Raw genomic sequence first — 20,463 nt, 5'->3', positions numbered from 1 at the left:
AATGTTAGTTCCATTATATGGGGGGAGTAAGTTCTGTATCCAGTTAGGTAGAAAGGCAGTTGCAAGTTGGGTTGAGAGCACGATCACACAAATAGTCCTTTTTCCAAGTTAAAGACAGGTCTTTCTCTTTGTACATAAGAAGTTTTGTAGATTGGGGTTTGGTGACAGCAGCTTTGATGCTCGTTTCTTGAACAAACGCATGTTTCCTAATTCACAAATAAAACCCTGCATTAGATTTGAGCAAGTCTATTTGTTTACCTGACTCAGTGCACAGGTGTAAGGAGATGAAAATGTAGATGTCTTGACTTAATCAGAAAGTCCTTGCCAGGAAGTACTGCACACAGATGATGCAGCATTGGGGTATGAGGCTTGAAATAAACTGGGAATGATAAAAATAGTGCTCATTTTTTTGAGCCCCCTTAGATCCAGGCAGTGTATATAGGAGGTGTTCTTTTCATCCACATTTTAATCTAATCTTAATCATGCTTTGTGTTATTCTCCTTTCACAGATAAGGGAACTCAGGTGGAGGGAAGTTGTCACAGTGCTAGTAAGTGACAGATCCAGGATTCAAATCCAAAGTCTAGATTTGTTACCTGCTACTCTCCCAGCTCTAATAGCACGCGATGGGCTAGTCCATCTTGAGTATAACTAGAAGGATGATGAAAAGAGTTGCAGACGTCCATCCTGCTGCCCATCCACCACCTGCTTGCCATCAGGCCAGGGTAGGGCATGAAGTCTCAGCTCAGTCCTTCCGTCTGCTGCACTGTTGGCTGCCAGACACAAGTTCCCCTGGTTGGGAAGTTTCTCGAATTCTTAGTGAAGTGCCCTCCTGTATCTCTTTGAGCCCATGGGTGAGGCAACCTGGCTGGTGCCATGCCTTCACACTCTGCCTTCCAACATTTCCACCAAGGGGCCCACCTTTTATGGCAGACCGCGAGGTCCTGAACAATGGCTCTGCACCCGCAGAGTTTGGTGTAGTAGAAAAAAACAGGGTTTGGAGTTACACAGACCTGGGTTCAAATCTCGACTCTACTGCTGGCTTATTGTGTAACGTCGACCACTTACATGTTGCTGAGCCTTCAGCAATTTCTTAGTTGTAAAGTTAATTCATTCAAGAAATATTTGCGTACTTGCTTTGTGCCCCACGCGATGGCTATAGCAGCAAGTAACAGCAGTTCCTGCTCTCACAGAGCATACTCTACAGGGGATGCCAACAGCTGTCTCACGGCATTGTTGGGGATCATTCAGGCAAGAGAGACTGAGTGCCTTCGGGTAGGGGAATATCTACCTCAAATAACCAGCAAATAACGTCAAATACAATCATCACACGATGGAAAAATACAGGAGGCTCTGAGAGGGCCCTGTAATTCGGTGATGGGGGATAGGGAAGCTTTTCCTGACGACGGGATATTTAAGGTTAGACCACAGAGTAACCAGAGGGTCAAGCAGATGACAGGCAGCGGTGGCGGGGGGGATGAGGAACATTCCAGGCAGAGTGAACAGTGACAGCCTCCGCCTGTAACTGATCTTCGACACAACATTCATTCAATCAGATAGTTATGGAGTGACAAACATACCAGGTACTGCGCTATTTACATAGCGGGAGGAATAAAATGGATGCCGGCCACCCTCTTAGTACTCACACATCAGTGTGCAAGACAGGAAGTACCCAACAATCCTAACGAGGAGCACCTTGAACCCAAGCCTGCCCCTGCAACTTTGTCCCTCCAGCCCTCTCCCACCGCTCCTCTGAGGCAAGTCCACGGCCCTCTTCTGGGTCGCAGCCTTCAGACGTTGGAGAAGAAGAGCTGGTGTGTCTTCCTTGAGTCTTTCCGCCCCGTGCTGACAACCCCATCGCCTCCCTGTCTTTCAGACACGCGCCGGAAGTCCACTGTTCTGGACATCTTTATGAATGCACCTGAGAGCACATTGGCTGTTTGTTTCAGTGGCCTCGTCTCCCTCATCTTATGGCGTCACCAGAAAGCCTGAGCCGGCACCCTGCCATCACAGAGCTTCCAGTCGGGGAAGGCCAACCATAAATAGACAAATACGCACATCAAGTAATTAGAGACAGGGATGAGTACCAAACAGGAAACGGCATAGAGGGTACTGGGTGCGAGGCGGTGGTGGCCCGGTGGCTGTGGAAGGGCTCATCGAGGAGGCCTTGCTCAGGAGGTGACACTAAAACCAAGGCTTGAAGGAACTGCCCAGGCAGAGGACAGCGAGGAGTGGTGGGAAGGTCTGCTTTAGGGTAGACGCTCAATGAATGTTTGTCGAAAAGGAGCAAAACGTCCTCCTGCCCTTTACTGAGCTGGATTTAGAAGGCCAGCATGGTGGAGTGGGAAAGCCAGAGGCCGGAGGCCAGCCCTGCCTGCTGCTCGGCATGCTGAGGAGGCTGCTTGAGCCTCTCTGAGGCTGTTTCTTCCTTTATAAAATGATGACAGCTCACGGATCCCGCAAACATTTACTGAGCTGCTGTCATGTGCCAGCCCTGTGGTAGGTACTGGAGTATGATTCCAGCCGCAAGTAGCTGCCAGGCCTGTTTGGGGGACCAGGTGAAGTGATGTACCTTGAAACGTTTTGACCGGGGTTCAGAAGGCTCTTGACATTGAGCTTGAGTATTCTGTCAGGTTTTGCTGATGAGGTGCTATATGAATAAACTATGGAAAACTCTCTGAAGACCGTGCTTCTGCTGTGGGTGACTTTCCTTCAGAATCTCCAGTTCAGCAAGTTGGAGGTTTCCCAAGCGGTTGCCATGGTGAAGGCTGAACTCTGAGAACCGGCTTAGCCGGGGCTGTCATTGCTGGAGCCTGAACTCCATGAGACCTGATAGTTTCTGGACAATTCTGTCTGCTGAGTGAAAGAGCCCCTCTCCTTTACCAGGCACCCGTACCGCCATTGCAGCCTGGGAGCCCTGCCCCCGGTGTCCTGCTCGTTTTAAACTTGCTGCTGTCCAGTGGGCGTGGGATCCCACTCGAGAGATGCAGCTTAGCTGTGCAAGTTCTTTCTTTTCGCCGTGATGGAAAAACGCATTGAAAGTTCTGTGAGCGCTTCTTGGAAACAAGGCTTAATTTCTCCAGATTTGTTGGAACTGAGGTTGTTCACTGTGTGTTTAAATACTAATCCTACCAAAATTGCTTGAGAAGTATTCAGTTCTTGGTTGCCTGGGGAGTCACAAGGCTTTATTGCATGATTTTTTTTCTTTTGTTCGCTTGAATTTCCTATACAGCTGTGTTCCCATGTGGACTAGGCAGAAAGCATGTGAGCTGTTTTTTCATCTGAAAAATCTGGAAGACTTCTGTCAGATAATGGAAGCTGACTGTTTTTCCAATCTGAGAGCTGGTTTAGTGTGAGAAAGCAAGATAATGGCGATAGGACCCCCTGATTGTGCTATAAAATTGTTTTTTTAACACTTTCTTGGGACCAACAATCAAAGCTCCCTTTTCTAAGGGGAACCAAGAAGCTGCTATTTAAACATTCCAGCCAACCAATATTTTACTTCCTAACTTCCAGTCAGCAAACACTGAGCACCTCACAGGGTCTGAGCCCTGGACCAGGCACTAGGAACACAGAGGTGACTTAAATCATGGTTTTGATATAAAGGCAGCTGCAGCCAATTAGGTAAAAGCATTGCAATCATGTAAAAAGCATTAGAAAGGGACCGCTATATGGGATTCAGGGCCCTTACCCATTACTGCTTATGGTGGGCAGAATAATGAACCCTAAAGATGTCCACACCCTAATGCCTGGAACCTGTGAATAGTGATATGGCAAAGAGACAGTTGTAGATGGAATTACGGTTGCTAGTCAGCTGACCTGGAGATGGGGAGAGTATCCTGGATTATCCAGGTGGGCCCAGTCCAATCACACGGGCCCACAACATTGGAGAACATTTCCTGGCTGTGTTCAGAAAAAGAGATGGCTAACAGAAGCAGGGGCAGACAGATGCTGCATTCCTGGCTTTGAAGAGAGGAAGGCGGTCTCTAGAAGCTGGAAAAGGCAAGGAAGCAAAGTCTTCCCCCAGAACCCCTGGAAGGAAAGCAGCCCGGCCGACACCTTGATTTTAGCCCAGTGAAGTTGTGTCGGACTTCTGACCTACAGAACCGTAAGAGGACAAGCGCAGGTTGTTTTAAGGCACTATGTTTGTGATAATTTGCTATAGCAGCAGTAGGTAACTAACACATTGCCTTGGAGGGAGAGGGTATTTTGTCTCTTATTTAGTTTTGAATGTCTGCTCTGTGTCAGGCACTGTGCAGGCTGCTGCGGGTTCAGAACTGAACAAGATCCAGAGTCCACCGTCCAGTGAGGGAGACTAGCAAGTACGCAAGCAACACGGCACTGGGATGGAGGAAAGTCCGGATGATTAATGCCCAGCTGGGAGAGGGGTCAGGAGGCTGGGGAATGCCCTGCCATTTCTGTGGCTTTAGCCTAGCTTTAACGGACACTTCCATGTTACTCACTGGTGTAAGGGATTTTCCCAGGCCTCCACACCCACTATCTGACCAGGGAGTGGCAGTGTGTGGAAGACATGACCATATTTGGGTTCTAGAAGGATCACTCTCATTGTGGCTGCAGTGGGAAGGATGGCTTTTCCGGACAGAGGAGGAGCGAACACAGGGATGGTGGTTCAGGTGAAAGAGGGCGTGGCCTGGACTGTAGAAAAGTCAGGAGGAATGGAGCAGAGGGAACAAACGCAGGAGACATGTCGTCAATAGACTCAACAGGACTTGGAGACTAAATGCGGTGAATGAGTGAGGGGTGAAGTGGGTTACGATGATTCCCAGCGATCTGGGTTGGGCAAATGGGTGTGTGGACTGATAGTACTGCAGTTTTAGAGAATCCCTTTTTTGACAAAGACGTTCAGAAATGTAGGCAGGAAAGGTGCAAATCTAAATTTGCCTCTGGAAGGTGAGGGGAGATGGAACCCAAGCAGGAAAAGAGGAGTGAGAGAAAGCAGCTCAGGGCTCCGAATGAGAAAGTTGGGAGGGCATGAGAGGATGCGAGCTTGGAAAACACCAGGACTTGCAGTCCATTCTCCCATTATGACCGAAGAACACCTGGAGCTTTCTGCTTGGGGTGGCGTCTGGGGAAAATAATTGCCTTAAGCAAAGTACAATAGATGGAGGAAAAAATAAATGATTTTCCCTCACAAAAAACAGAATGCTTCCGACGTTCTCCGGGAATGATGGGTGGTATTACTAGGAAACTTTAAAGAGTGCGTCACTCTGGATTTCGGTGCATCCTCCACTGGTCTGGCCAGGAGAATGAAAATATATATTGTGGGCACTCTAAAATACAGTTCTTAGCATTTTCTGGGAGGGTCAAGGGCCAAAGAATGAATCCTGGATCTGGAAAGGAAGCCTCGGCTAGTTGGCCAGACCATTTCTGGTTCTGGGGAGGTTTACGTGTGAGCAAGGAGACTGCTTCACTTTGTGCTTTTCCCCAGAGACTGTTGCAGGAGTTCTCTAGCAAATCCAGTGCAGCGTGCAAAGCCCTCTGGTATGCTGTCCTCAAGCACTGTGTGCCATTCGCTTGCTGAAACCGTCGGTGCCGGAGCTGCAGTCTTTGTGGACATTTGAGCCAAATAGCAACTGTGGGGACAGAGTTCATCAAAAAATGCAGAGAGATTCAAACTTTTTAAAAATTGATTTTTGCCCCAAGAGAAGGAAACCAGCAGTTGACAGTATAACTGACAAAAGAGAGCATAGAGGCCTATATTAAGATGAAGGAAACATCTGGTTTTTGTTTTCTTAACTTTTATTAATTCATCTGAGGTGTGAGTCATCAGCTCACCCAGCCAATGTTTCCAAAACGAAGTCTTCGTTGCCTCCGGAGTTGTTGGGAAAAGTCAGTTCAGAACTACCTTGAGAGAAAGATGATCCACAGAGAGCTGTCATTAAAAAAAAAAAAAAAAAGTAACGTTGATCCCGATAGGTAGTTCCTAAAATTGCTTTTATGTTAACTCATGATTACATTCCTTCCTCAGCAGGATTTTATTCCCCCATCCAGAGATTGTAGGACTGATGTGCTGATCTAAAAATGTATATTAAACTCAGAACCTCACAAAGTATGCCCTTAACCTATACAGAAAACTTCATTGGCTTACCTCAGTCTTTCCCTGTAGACGGCGGGGTTAGATGTGTAGCCCCTGGAGACACTAGGAAGAAAAAGTGTCCTCTCCCTCTCCCCAAGGTTTTCTTCAGCCGACACCAATCCCACCCCAAAAGGGTGCTCAGATGGAGACACCAATGAGAGGAGAAGATTACTTACTGGGGTGAGACCCTACCACCATCTGGGTTAGTGATGCTGCATTCTCACCCACTCCTCTTGATGACTAACATTACGTTTTCAAGACAGCTGGTCAGAGTTCACAGTTGGCCTAGAGTTACCGTCCAGGACAAATTTGGCTGGTCTGGGTAATAATGTAGCCAGCAACTTTGCTCTCATTACAGTATACTCTATCCAGCTGAACTCTACTCTTTTTGACCCAATGGTAGGGATGTCAGTAGGGGGATTCAAACCTCTACCTTTCATAGGAGACCAATGACTTGATTCTACTAACCATTCATTCATTCAACAAACTTTATCTGAGTGCCTACGCAAGGTATTGGGAATTCAGAGGTGAATAAGACATGGTTCCTGCCCTCAGGGAGCTCACAGTCTAGTAGTAGAGACAGACTTGTAATTAGATGAATTACTATTCTGTGATTCCTGAGGAAGTTCATGTTGAATTGAGCCTTAAATGATAAGTTAGATATATAAGCCTGGAGCACAGGAGAAAAATCTGGACTTTGGGAGCAGATGAGATCCCCAAGAGAAAGTATATAATAGGAAGAGTCCTAGAAAAAAATACAAAACAACAACAAACAAGCAAGCAAAACCAGTGATGTTTAAAGAGACTAGAGAGGTTGGTAGAAAACGAAAGCAGTGTTACAGATATTAAAGGAGAAAGAGTTTTCATTAGGAAAGGATGGCCAATAGTGTCAAATTCTGTAAAGAGATCAAGTCATACAAAGACAGGAGAGCATCCATTGGGTCCAGGAATATGGAGACCAGTGGTAACAGTAAGGGAATGACAAAGCAGGTTTAGGGGAGACCTTTTGACTGCTTGCATATGGGAGGTGAGGAAGAGTGGGAGGTTAGGGATGACTGTCAGGTTTCTGGACTGAGTGACTGGTGAGTGGTGGTTCCATTCAGCAAGATGTGGAACCCAGGAGGAGCAGAGCAGGGAGACAGGGAAAGGGAAGGAATTCAGGTTTGGACACACTGAGCATGATGTACCTATGGGATACCCAAGTGGAGATGTCCAGTGGGCCTCTGGCTTTATGGGTCTAGAGCTCGAATTTCCTAGTTTGTAAATAAAATAGACTAACATGGCCAATTTTTTTTCTGTAGAAAACTCCATGCCATCTTTTCATTTTGCCCTTAACCAGGACCCATCGCTTAGATATTTTCTAATTTTCGGTATTTCTCTGTGATTTCTCAACTGATTTTATCTGAACCAGGAGCATGTGTACATGCAGTTTCTGTACCACACATCTGAAGCCACTTCTGAGGAGAAACAGAAGAATTTACAGGTTAATAAAAAGTAACTGGAACAGCTCTTCTGTCTGTATTGAGCCTGTTGCCCATCTCCTTTCCATAACACTGATTTATTCTAGAATCTCCTCTTGTTATTGTTTACCTAAGGAAGAAGTGGAAGTAGCTTCGATGCTACCTCAATTATAACAGCATCTAATGTCAGTGTTTATAGACAATGATCTGATTCGATATGAAATAAAGGGCAAAGCAGCCTCAAATATTTAAATGATATGACTGAATTTGAACAGCAGTGTCTACCCTGGTCACTCAGGACAGGAATTGTAGCACCCAACCCTATGCCATACACACAGGGGGTCCTCAAGTCCTTTTGTGTGAAGGAGGGTCTGTGTCTAGGCATGTCTCTCTCCTTCTACAGATAATCTTATGTTCTTGCCAGTTTCTGGTCATGTAGTTTCCTACTCAAAGATAGTCTTTATGTTGTGTCCCTTGTAGTAAATGAAAACACCAATCTTTGTAAAGAAAATTGTGTCAGTGGCTGGCCCTTTTCTCGATTCTCCATCAGACTGAATTTACTTATTTATTTATGTATTTAATTTTAAGATTTTTTTTGATGTGGACCATCTTTAAAGTCTTTATTGAATTTGTTACAATACTGCTTCTGTTTTATGTTTTGGTTTTTTGGCCACGAAGTATGTGGGGTCTTAGCTCCCCGACCAGGGATCGAACCCGCACCCCCTGCGTTGGAAGGCGAAGTCTTAACCACTGGACGGCCAGGGAAGTCCCCTGAATTTAGATATGATACTGGCAAGAGCAACAAGGTAAATGATCAATTTGTGATGTGTCTGGTCCAAGGGAGATTATTTTGACAGTCTGTTCTAACCATACAAGCAATGTTTCTAATAATAATAAAAAGTTTTATTAGATGTTGTCACAGATGTAAATGTTTCATAAAGTTATCACTCCAGTTGTAAATCATATACTTGAATTCATACTCAAGTCACCTCATTAAATACCAAGAAAAACTATGTCTTTCATATATCCTGGTCTCAAGTCACTTTAAAAAAGGAGTAAAACCAAAACACCAAACTCAAGCCCCAGCCATTTCTGGCTGAACTTGAAGAGACTGAGAGGAATATGAAAATTTTTTTATCTCTTTCTTTAATCTTCCTTTTGAGATCATATCCTCCAGATTTGTCATTATCTTCCTAGGTCCATTAGATTCTTCAAAAAATAATAGAACTGGAGAAATGATCCAGACTCTAACAAAAAAAAAATCTGATGTATTGAGGAACAATTTATATACGATAAAATTTATCCTTTTAAGTGTGCAGTTCTGTGAGTTTTGAAAAACACATACGATCATGTAACTATCACCACAATCAAGATACAGAACATTTTAATCACTCCAAAAAATCCTCCTGTGTCCCTTTTTCTTTTTTTTTTTTTGCAGTACGCGAGCCTCTCACCATTGTGGCCTCTCCCGTTGCGGAGCACAGGATCCGGACGCGCAGGCTCAGCGGCCATGGCTCACAGGCCTAGCCACTCCGCGGCATGTGGGATCTTCCCAGACCAGGGCTCGAACCCGTGTCCCCGTCATCGGCAGGTGGACTCTCAACCACTGCGCCACCAGGGAAGCCCTATGTGTCCCTTTGTAGGTAGTCCCTTCCCCACCTCAGGCTCCTGGCAACCACAAACCTGTTTCCTGTTTATATAGTTTTGCCTTTTCCAGAAGGTCATATAAACAGAATCACATAGCAACGCAGCCTTTTGCAGACAGACTCTTCGCTTTTAAAATTAACATTGTTTTTCAGGTAACAAAGATTAATACATGTTCATCGTAGAAAAATGAAAATATTTAAGAAACAAGAAGATATAAAAATGCTTCCCAAAGAGAACTATTGTTAATGTTTGTATGTGTTTCCTTCCAGTCTTTTTTCTGTATGTGCATTATGAACTCCCACATACAGAAACAAACAAGTACAAGATTGGAATCCTACTGTATACAGGATTTGGGATTTTTATTTTGGATGTTTAAAATAAATATGTTTAAAATAAATATATCCTAGGCATATATCCAAAAAAAATGAAAACTGTAATTCGAAAAGGTATACACACCCCAATGTTCATAGCAGCACTATTCAAAGTAGCCAAGACATGGAAGCAACCTAAATGTCCATCAACAGATAAATGGATAAAGAAGATGTGGTATACAATGTTCATTGCAGCACTATTTACAATAGCCAGGACATGGAAGCGACCTAAGTGTCCATCCACAGATGAATGGATAAAGAAGATGTGGCACATATATACAATGGAATATGACTCAGCCATAAAAAGAAATGAAATTGAGTTATTGGTAGTGAGGTGGATGGGCCTAGAGTCTGTCATACAGAGTGAAGTAAGTCAGAAAGGGAAATACAAATACCGTATGCTACACATATATATATAATCTAAAAAAAAAAAAGGTTCTGAAGAACCTAGGGGCAGGACAGGAATAAAGACACAGACCTACTAGAGAATGGACTTGAGGACACGGGGAGGGGGAAGGGTAAGCTGGAATGAAGTGAGAGAGTGGCATGGACTTATATACACTACCAAACGTAAAATAGACAGCTAGTGGGAAGCAGCCGCATAGCACAGGGAGATCAGCTCGGGGCTTTGTGACCACGTAGAGGGGTGGGATAGGGAGGGTGGGAGGGAGACTCAAGAGGGAGGAGATATGGGGATATATGTATATGTATAGCTGATTCACTTTGTTATAAAGCAGCAACTAACACACCATTGTAAAGCAATTATACTCCAATAAAGATGTTAAAAAAAGATGTGGTATGTATGTATGTGTATATATATATACACATACACACAGACACACTGGAATATTACTCAGCCGTAAAAAAGAATGAAATAATGCCATTTGCAGCAACATGGATGGACCTAGAGATTATCATCCTAAGTGAAGTAAATCAGAGAAGGACAAATATCATATGATATCAGTTATATGTAGAATTTTTAAAAGTGATACAAATAAACTTATTTACAAAACAGAAATAGACTCACAGACATAGAAAACAAACTTATGGTTACCAAAGGGGAAAGGGGGTGGGGGAGGGATAAACTAAGAATTGGGGATTAACAGATACACACCACTCTATATAAAATAGATAAACAGGGTCCTACTGTATAGCACAGGGAACTATATTCAATATCCTGTAATAACCTATAATGGAAAGGAATCCGAAAAAGAATATATATGTATAACTGAATCACTTTGCTGTATACCTAAAACATTGTATATCAACTATACTTCAATTAAAACAGTATTGTGAGCATTTTCTTAAGGATTAACTCTTTCTTGAGGGTTGGAGGCAAGAGCCCAATCAGCAGGCTCAGGAATGGACAAGAAATAGCAGCAGAATCACCATGACCCAGAGGAAGAAGATCCAGAGCTGCCTTTGCAGGCCCTGTGCCCTCTGTATTTGGTTTCCTGGCTGCTGAGTTCCATTTGTTTTCATCAAAGCCTATTTTTTGTTGTTGTCGCTGGCTTGTTCTCAGACTAAAACAAACATACTCCCAGGATGAGTTCAGTGCCCGTTCCTCTGGGGCCCAACAGCAGAGAACTTTCCACACCATATGACAATTGCTCATTTATTTTGTCCATCTCCCCCAGTAGATGGTGCACCCCTCGGGCCCAGGCACCGTTGTCTTATTCGTCTCATTTTCCCCATACCTGTGGCATATTACTCAGCCTAGAGGAGACACTAGGAATGCCATGAATGAACAAATGCACGAACCAAGATGAAACATTCTCTTCATAGGACTGGTTGCTGCCACTCATTTTTTTCTTTTTCCCTCTCTTCTGCTTTACACTCAGAAGAGGAAGGGGAAAAAATACCTTTGGGGGCATTATTTTTGGTGGCCATCACAGAAGGTGTGGCTTTTGCTTTCAGTTGCCTTGGTATTTCTGATTCACAGCTACACAGTCTGGCAAGATAGCCAACTGACGCCTTTTCACATTGCCAGGGCGTGCCTCGTGCGTTGTCCTGTGGAACCAGGCCAAAGTGGCATTGTCAAGGAGATGTAAACTGCAGAAAATGGACCTGGCCGGGAGGAAGAAAGAGGCAGTCTGCTCAGAGTGGCGGTTGATGGGCACCCAGACCTGTGAGTGATTAGCTCATGCTTTTCGACGGTCAGGTCAGTCCTCGTCCCGGCTGCCCTTCTGGGGATAGGGAGAAAATGGATAGGGTCTGTGTTAAAGAGCTAGGGTAAGGTGAGAAGAGTGAGGGTGAGGGGATACAGAAGGCAGAGTTAAGACCATTCTCGTTTCCCTCTTTGATCCTAATCATTTGATACTTTTCACATGGAATAGTAATAATAACAGTTGCCGCTTATTGAGTACCTCGTATGGGCCAGGGGCAGGGTTAAGCCCTTCCCACGCATTGCTTTGCTGAATCTTCACAAGCATCCTCTGGTGTAAGCGCTATTATTGTGTCTCTTTTACAGGTAAGCAAGAAATTGAGGCTAGGAGAGGTTCAGTGAATGTCCGAGGTCACAGGGCTGCTTAGTTCCAGTGCCTGGGGGACAGTGACCACTCTATCCGTGGTGGCTGTTACGGATATTATCCCTACTCTTAATCGGAAGAGATGGCTGGTGCCATGGGCTCAGAGGTCCAAAGGAGGCTCTGAGATGCCGACTCTCGTGGGCCTTCCGGAGCTCACCAGCTCAACGGGCATGAGGCCCCCGACTCCCCTTTCTGCCTCTTTTGAGATTCAGGAAGGTGGCTCCTTGGGTGGTGGGAAAAGTGATGCCGTGCTTGTGTTTGGCTCCTTGTTGGTTCCCACAAATGCCCTTCACATTTTCCATTTTCTGAGTGCTTTTGTGAAACAGCTATGATGTGGTTGACAGTATTTGTAGCCGGAGCCAAGTCAAGACTTCCTCTAGAGGAAAGCTGGAAGCTTTTAAAGGTCTCGTCAGTGCTCACGTAGCCCACAGGCCTCTTCTCGGTGGCGCCCGAGGCTGAGCACAGTGCGCTCATTGATGCCCGCGCTGCTTCTCCGGCTGGAAAACCAGCACCGTATCAGCCTGGCTGGGCCTCACCAGGGCCTTCCTGTCTCCAGGGAGGCCTGTGCTGGAGCCTCCAATCCACCCGTGATGCTCTTCGTGGTTTAGGGACTGCTCAAGATAATTTCCTTTTCCGTCTTTTCTGCAGTTTTTTTTTTTTAACCAGGACCCAGGAGAATCTTTGAAACTTAAAATCACCCACGTGCCAGGAATCCCCACAGCCTCCTTGGGAGGGGTAGATGAGCACCATATGCTGTTTATAGAAAAATAAATGGCTTCCCCCCATGAAGCACATGGGCCTGAATCACTGGCTAACCCCTCTTTTACCTTAGCAGCTGGAACAAGGCCCCTCTGGATGAGGATGCAGATGCAGAGAGCAATTTGCCTTGAAAAAGCCCCAAACAGTTTGTGTGAGAGCCACGTCTCCTAGAGAGGCAGGTGGTAGGCAGGCCAGTAGCCCCCGTGGGGGGCCAGCCGAGGGAGGCAAGAGAAGAAGGCAAACAGGTAGCGCCCTACAATGACCTACCGCCTCCCCAAGCAGACTTTCAGAGGGGTCCCCCGCATCCTCATGACCCCTCGCAACATCGGGAGCCCCAGGGCTGGTAGGGGAGGGGAGAAGGGAATCTCTTTTCTTGGACTTCAAACACCGTAAGGCGTGGCTTAGGCAGTAGCTGTTCATTCATTCATTCATCTGTCGAGTGATTACTGAGCAGCTACCAACCGTTTGTCCCCAGTGATGACCCAACCAGGACACTGGGCCAAAACTAAACGTCTGGAAGTGAGACAGGCTGAAACTCGACAGCCCGGGCAGCTAGTTAGCGACTAGCTAACTAGCTAGTTAGTTAGTTAATGTCAGCTGCTACATTTCAGTTGAGTTCCATTCATTCAGCAAACAATTCCTGAGCCTCTACCGCATTCCAGACACTGTGCTAGGCACTTGGGTTATCCGAAGGGAGAACCCCGGCTCCAAGCAAAGGGCATTTCAGATAACAGTAGCTAACATTTACTGAGTGCTTACTATGTGCCAAGAGCTATGCTGAGTGCTCCCCATTCCTTATCTCTTCAAATCCTCATTCCACAGATGACAGGGAAGTCTACACAGATGCGGAAAACTGAGGCTCAGATTCCACCGACTTGCTCCAGGTCACCTAGCCAGAAAGTGGCAGAGGTAAGCTTGAAACATCCAAGTGAGGCCAGATGCCTGAGGCTGTGTTCCTTGTGCGTGGCTGCCTGCTTCCGGGGGCAGTCCGCTGCAGCCCTCAGTCCAAATCGGGCCCACCGCCTGCCTGTTTTTATATTGCCTGAGAGCTAAGAATGGCTTTTACATTTTTAAATGGTTGAGAAAAATCAAAAGCAGACTATTTCATGACATGGGAAAATTATACGAGGTTCAAATCTCGGTGTCCATCTGTACAGTTTTATTGAGACACCGCCACACACATTCATTTATCTATGGTCTAAGACTTTTCCACTCCCAACGGCAGAGTTCAGGAGTTATGACGGAGGCCTTAACAAAGTCAAAAACGCCATCTGGCTCTTTACAGGAAGAGTTTGCCAATCCCCTGGCCTTATAGGTCACTGGCAGAAAAGGAAGCAGCTCTTAGCCCTTGTCTGAACTCAGGTGGCTTCCAGAGCCCTGGCCTCCCACCCCAGCCTCCTAGCAGCTCAGGGAGCCTCAAGCGAGCGTGTCCACCGTGGCCGCATTTGATTTGTTTTCAGCACTTCCTTCAAAGTCTGTGAGGCCTGAAATGTTTAGGGTAGTAATAGAATTTTCCTCAAATGTTTAGATGAAAATGGAGACGGCAGATCTGGGGTTCTTGGTGAGCAAAGCCCTGAGAGCAGTCCTGCTGGTCTTTGCTGAGAGGCGCCAAATTATCTCAGGCTCCCCTGGGAGCAGCCTGCAGGGCCTTATATGGGCATAATCTCCGGGCTTGTCTCCCTCTGCAGTATGGTCAGACCCACTTTTAAGGTGATGTGTGAACATTTCTGGTTTTCCCAGTTGCTTAAGCTGTGGGGAATTTAACTTCTGCTGCCCTTGCAGGAAACATGAATGCTGTCAACTTCTGCACACATCTTATTTGTCCAGGAAAGATGACAACTGCCTTCTTTCTGGCTTTCATCTCCCTTCTCATTTGTCTGTAGACAGAGGGAAGCATTTTTGCAAGCCGTGTAATGGGGGAAATGCCGCTTCGTTATCCTAGCTGTTTCCTGGGATTAGTGTGTTTGAAGAGATGTCGATAAGAAACATTTACGGCACGCCTCTAGGCGATGGTGACGTGTGGGACATTCGAGGTGTATTATGTTACTCAGACCTCACGGCATTCATTCATTCAACAGGTATTTATTAAATGCCAACTAAATGCCAAGTCCTGTTCTAGGCCAGGGCTACAACACTGAATAACATTGCCCCTCGTGGAGCTAACCCTTTAGTGGGAGAGGCAGACAATAAACAAAGAAAGAAATATCACAAATCGTTACAGATTGTGATGAGTGACATAAAGCCAAAGAACGGTGAGCCAAGACAGACTAATGGGGAGACCTACCCGAGACTGTGGGTCCAGGGAAAGCCTCTCAGAAGAGGAGACATTGAGCGTGAGACCCGAAGGATAAGAAGGAGATGTCTGGGAGACTCTCAGTAATTGGACTGGAAGAGTTGGGTTAAAGTTCATGAAGGAACTATGCCAATGACTCAGTTGACTGGAGCTTCACACTGAGGAACCCAGGACTACAGATTGTTGTGTTCTAGAGACCTTAACCTGGAGCCGTAACTTAAGCAAGCCCTGGAAAATATAGCTGTGGTTCAAAGGAGAACACCTGGGCAATATGGAGCTCTTTCCCACGAACCCAGCACTGTCTAGGCTCTGGAGATCCAGAGATGTATCAGACAGCAAGGAGCTCTTGATCTGGTGGAAGAAATCAGTCATTTAATCGAACAAATGACTCAACAGTGTGGTAAATACCATGGGAGAAATATGTACAAAAGAGCCCTAAGTAGCACAGAAGACGGGGTGCCGAACATATTTGGGAGGGTCAGGGAACAGACAAAGGAGGCTGAATTTTCACTTTTTTCATTGAAGTGTAGTCGATTTACAATATCATGTTAGTTTCAGGTGTACAAAACAGTGCTTCAATATTTTTGTAGATTATCCTCCATTTAAAATTACTATAAAACATTGGCTGTATTCCCTGTGCCATACAATATATCCTTGTAGCTTATTTATTTTATACATATAAGGAGGCTGAATTTTGAAGGGCAGGAAGGGCCTTCTAGAACAAGGAACCCCATGAGCAAAGGCCCAGAGACATGAAACCACATGGCCCTGGGCCTTTGGGGAATTAGAAGTCACTGTGTCATGTATTTTTGAGTCTGGAGTACAAGATAGAGAGTGGTGGGCCTTGAGGTTGGAGATTCCAGCGGGAGCAGGTCACGGGAGGGCTTTGCGAATAAGTGTTGGGGATTTGGGCTGCACTAAAGGTATGTAAACACAAGAAAGAGATCTCCCCATCAATTTGCCTTGATAATGCCCCTCTTGTTACCTAATCCACTGCTTTAGACTCGATTTTCTAGGAAGCTATGGTATTTCAAAGAAACTGCCTGATCCTTTTCTAGACAAATTTCATGCTTTTGGAAGTAGCTTTTTCCCCCTAAGTAATTTCTACTTTTCTTACAACTTTTCAAAGCATCTACCATATGGTATTTCTCCCAAGTGAGAGATTATTACCCCCTTTATTTGGGGTGGGGGAAAGCTGAAATGAAGTCATCTGGCCACTGGAGTGACAGCTGCAAGGGGCTATGTGCTCTGGGGTGGGGGCAGCGGCAGCCGCCCTTGGCTCCCTTCCCTTTTCCCTTGCTTCCCATTATATAAGAGCATTTTTGCAGCGATGAGCTCGGGGCTTGTTCTGAATATTTTAGGTGTCGAGCATCCTGTTTTTCTCTGAGTAATGTGACCCTGTCAATGACCCACTGCATTTCAGAATGACATCATGGGATTAAACTGAGAATGGTTGAAGAGAAGTGATTATAGGCGTCTAGGGATCTCAGCTTGTCCCTTTACCTTTCAGCAAGTTTGGAGATGCTGAACAAGAAGAAATCTGCAAATGAGCATTTGCTTAGCAGAGGGCAGGGGTCACCAGGTATGGACTGCAGGCCAAATCCAGCCCACAGAGCCAATCGGGCCCAGGCTGCTTTTGCAAATAAAGTTTTATTGGCACTTAGCCATGCTCATTGGTTTGCATATGGTCTGCGGCTGCTTTCGCACCACAAAGGCAGGATTGAGCCTGTGTGACAGAGCCCACAGGGCCCATGAAGCCAAAAATATCCACTATCTGGCCCTTATGGAGAAAGTCTCCCCCTCAAGACAAGAGCATGTGACTTTAGTGGCCTCCCCCATCCCCTGCCCGTCCTCCCCAAACACCTGGCACCACAAAAAAGTAGAGATTGATTTTTAACAAGCATATCAGAGCTTTCATATTTCTTCAATGACATCAGAACTTTTATGTTCATTAACTGAGTGTTGCCCTTCCAAGAGGCTCCCTCGGGACATTGCACACTGCTGCCGATGCTGCTGCCAGCGTGCGTGACCTCACGGGGGCGCTCTTAGAGGAAAGTTATGTGACACCTGAGAAAACCCCTTTCACCTTCTTTATTGGGACCCAAAGCTAGCACAGCCTTGTTGGAATATGTGCCTCGTGGCCATGGATCAAATGTTGACCGGGTGTTTAAAAAATTCCATCTAGCACTCAGATTATCCCAAGAAATTGGCTGCAGGGTCTGAAGGTCATTTCCTAAAAGGTGCTCTGCACACGAATTCTTCACAGGCAAGTTTGCCTCACCCAAGGAATTGAGAGTCGAGGTTATATTTTACAAACACTTTGGGGGATTTTGCTGCATGTTTTCTGCACTTGGCCCATTTGATTTCTCAGAAAATGACCCCTCAGCATGTGGCTTTCTCCTCCCTATTTAGGGACTGCTTCTCTACTTCAGAGGCCTTTCCCATCCGCCCCGCATTTCCCCATCTCTTTACGGCTGCTGGCAGTGGATTTTACTGTGGCTTGGTGCATTGGACCCATTCGGCTAAAAACAGCCTGGGCTAAGGGCTGAGGGAGTCCTTTGCCCAGTTCCATGTCTCACAGCCAAGTCTGGATGGGAAAGAGTCCCCTGGGGGCCAGGATGTGGGATGCTGGGAGAGAGTGGAGACAGTGGGCATGGCAGCCTTTGGTGGTCCCTCTTGTCTCCCAGAGTGCTGTGTGCTCTGGGCTGCTGTGCCGGGGCAGGGCTAGAGTTTGGTGGTTTCTGCAGACCATGAAATGCTTTCTCATTTTCCTTTAAACTCATTCTGTGACAGGGATATTGTGTGGCCAGCCCTGAAGCAAAAAGATAACCAGTTCAGCAAGTTGCTTTTTCTGTGGTTGTCCTTTCTTTCTTTTTTTGTTTTTCCAAGAGCCACCGCCTCCCACACAAAATGTCTACATTTCCTGAGCTCACAGTGGCTTTGCTGATTTCTGCGCTGCCAGAGTCTCAGGCGCCGTCCTTTGAGGGGAGTTCCTCAGCTCCGTGTCTGTACTTCTACCTCCCATTAAAGTAAATGCGCTTGCGTGATGGAGTGTGATCGAGTGGATTACTAAGAAGCGAAGAGGTGCACTGTTGGTGGGAATGGAAGCTGGTGCAGCCGCTATGGAGAACAGTATGGAGGTTCCTCAGAAAACTAAAAATAGAATTACCATATGACCCAGCAATCCCACTACTGGGCATATCTCCTGACAAAACTCTAATTCAAAAACATACCTGCACCCCTATGTTCATAGCAGCACTATTCACAATAGCCAAGACATGGAAGCAACCTAAGTGTCCATCAAAAGAGGAATGGATAAAGGACATGTGGCACATATATACAATGGGATACTACTCAGCCATAAAAAAGGAATGAAATAATGCCATTTGCGGCAACATGGATGGACCTGGAGATTATCATACTAAGTGAAGTGAATCAGACAGAGAAAGACGAATACCATATTATATCGCTTATATGTGGAATCTAAAATATGACACAAATGAACTTATCTACAAAACAGAAACACAGTCACAGAGAACAGACTTGTGGTTGCCAAGGGTGAGGGAGGGGTGGGGGAGGGATGGACTGGGAGTTTGGGGTTAGCAGATGCAAACTATTGTATATAGAATGGATAAACAACTAGGTCCTACTGTACAGCACAGGGAACTATATTCAATATCCTGTGATAAACCATAATGGAGAAGAATAGGAAAAAATATATAGGTATAACTGAATCACTTTGCTGTACAGCAGACATTAACACAACACTGTAAATCAACTCTACTTCAATAAAATAAATTAAGAAAAAAAAAGAAGCAAGGAGGATGAGGCTGGAGCCACAAGTGTAAATTCCTCCCTGTGCTCCTAGATTCACAGCCTTCACCCCGGCCTCGGGGGGAAGGCTGGTCATTTCCAGTTGACTCAGTTAACAGACACTCCACTGGGGGGTAGTTTGGGTTGGGAAGCTCTTTGGATCTTCTGAGATTTTCTTGTTCCGGGGACCAGAATTTAAACTTGAGCTGTTATCACTAGCCCTGGATGCGGGGTGCGGCCTGATCCTGATGTCCTGGAGTCAGCTCTTTTGTGTCATGGGGCCCAAAGGACAGCTGAGAGCTCAGCCCACTCACCAGAGGTGGCGCAAAGAGAGAATGCTGGTCACGCCATATGCGTCTGTACTACAAGTGTCTTCATTAACACGTATGTCCTTGGCACGTATGATTATCTGGCCCCGCTGGACCCCTTTAAGGGTAGGAATTATGTCTTCTATTATTTGAGCAACACCACACAGGGTCCCCTTGGACCAGAGGGCACATAAGGTGTGGAATTGCCTACAGCAATATGTGAAACAGCAAGCAAATGGGACTTCAGGGAGTTTAGTCTTATATTGGGGGCCTTAGTGTCTATTCTGGAGGTACTTAATAATCAAGCAGCCTTTGAGTGTCAATCCTCTAAGGGTCGAATCCCACAGGACTTCCATCAATCAGGCAGCATTTGGGGGAACTTGCGCTTTGTTCATAAAAAGTCTGGCATAAAAAGTCTGGTCCTTGGGAGGTGTCCAAACTGGCATGGCTGGCCACCAAAGGGGGAGTGGGGAGGAGGGCTCTTTGCGAGAGAGCTGTGTAGTTTTCAGTTTTTAAAAAAGAAAGAGGGTGGCTTCAGAAATGTTTGTTGGAAAGCTCAGAACCTCGATTTTGATGCAGAGCAAGGGAGAAGTTCTGTTGGAAAGGGCTCATTTAGGTTCGCTTCTTAGTATTCACAGAAGCGAAGAGCTCGATTTAGTAAAGTTGGACGAGTTCCTGAGACCAGAGCTTCTGGAGGTGGAGTGATGCCTTTCTGTTCTTGCTGTTGGAGGACTGGGGGCGGAGGATGCGAGGGTAGGGGATGGGGAGAGGCAGGGCAGCAATGGAATGCAGGGACTGTTGGCCAGTATGTCTCTTCACTGCCCTCCAGCAAAGCTGAGACTGTTCAAAAGCTCCGTCCTGCCCTGGGTCTAGCCAATGGTAAACTGGTTTTCATGAGTGTTCGTGTGACATCTGTGTCCCAGGCCTTACTTGTTACCAATTAACCAGCCTCCATCACCCATCAGAAGTTCTGAGAAACCACACTCTGCCAGCCCCTTCCTTTAGGAAGCCATGGCGGGGAGAGACATTGGGGGCTATTTTTTCTTCTTGCCATACCAAAGGTCTGCCCCATTTGGAAATTTAAAAAAAGAACCTTCCCAATTGTCCTTCTCTCATGAGTTCCAGAAGCCATTCATGCTGGGCGAATGTTGGCCACGGTCCTTAGGCATCCACCGATGACCATCTTAGG

General features: G+C 46.0%; 2 long non-coding RNA genes across 5 annotated transcripts in view; both read left to right on the top strand.

Moving 5' to 3' along the window:
- Positions 1-1,878: 1,878 nt before the first annotated feature.
- LOC137216858 (uncharacterized) lies at positions 1,879-10,166 on the top strand. Its single transcript, XR_010939875.1, has 3 exons — positions 1,879-4,744; positions 7,507-8,361; positions 8,994-10,166. It is a non-coding gene; the product is annotated as an uncharacterized lncRNA (long non-coding RNA).
- A 1,176-nt stretch (positions 10,167-11,342) lies between these two features.
- LOC137216393 (uncharacterized) overlaps positions 11,343-20,463 on the top strand; it is a 59,946-nt gene continuing 50,825 nt past the window's right edge. The window contains exons 1-4 of one of the 4 annotated variants that reach the window (XR_010939760.1): positions 11,343-11,471; positions 11,564-11,701; positions 13,683-13,769; positions 14,643-16,648. This is a non-coding gene — a long non-coding RNA (uncharacterized lncRNA). Of the gene's footprint in view, positions 11,735-13,682; positions 13,770-14,642; positions 16,649-20,463 lie in introns of those variants that run through there. The other 3 variants (XR_010939758.1, XR_010939761.1, XR_010939759.1) reach the window with 3 other exon arrangements.

Source organism: Pseudorca crassidens, chromosome X (assembly GCF_039906515.1).
Source record: "Pseudorca crassidens isolate mPseCra1 chromosome X, mPseCra1.hap1, whole genome shotgun sequence".
Lineage (NCBI taxonomy): Eukaryota > Metazoa > Chordata > Mammalia > Artiodactyla > Delphinidae > Pseudorca > Pseudorca crassidens.
Note: the sequence above shows the minus strand (reverse complement) of the source record. Positions and strands in the feature narration are given on the sequence as shown.